Source organism: Nicotiana attenuata, chromosome 7 (assembly GCF_001879085.1).
Source record: "Nicotiana attenuata strain UT chromosome 7, NIATTr2, whole genome shotgun sequence".
NCBI classification, from domain to species: domain Eukaryota; kingdom Viridiplantae; phylum Streptophyta; class Magnoliopsida; order Solanales; family Solanaceae; genus Nicotiana; species Nicotiana attenuata.
The window spans coordinates 33,533,882-33,534,563 of NC_031995.1; positions in this window are offsets into that span (position 1 = coordinate 33,533,882).

Sequence of the window (682 nt, forward strand, 5' to 3'; positions counted from 1 at the left end):
CGTCCAGACAGTTGAAGATACATGAAAAGAATTACCATGTCCACGACCTTGAGTTAGCTGCCATTGTTCATGCCTTGAAGATCTGGCGTCATTATTTATATGGAGTGCCTTGTGAGATCTATACTGATCATCGGAGTTTGCAGCACTTGCTCAAGCAAAAGGATCTCAATATGCGTCAGAGGAGGTGGTTAGAGCTGCTGAAGGATTATGACATCACTATCCTATATCACCCGGGCAAGGCCAATGTGGTGGCGGATGCCTTGAGTCGCCGGGCGGAGAGTTTGGGGAGTTTGGCATACTTACCAGCTTCAGAGAGGCCTATGGCGATGGATGTTCAGGCCTTAACCAGCCAGTTCGTGAGATTGGATCTTTCGGAGCCCAGTCGGGTTCTAGCCTGTGTGGTTTCCCGGTCTTCCCTATTTGACCGTATCAGGGAGCGGTAGTATGATGACCCTCATTTGCTTGTCCTTCGGGACAAGGTTCAGCGTGGTGATGCCAGGGATGTGACCATTGGAGATGATGGAGTATTGAGGATGCAGGGCCGGATTTGTGTGCCCAATGTTGATGGCCTTCGAGAGATGATTCTAGTAGAGGCCCATAGTTCGCGGTATTCCATCCATCCGGGTGCCACGAAGATGTATCAGGACCTGAGGCAGCACTACTGGTGGAGGCGGATGAAGAA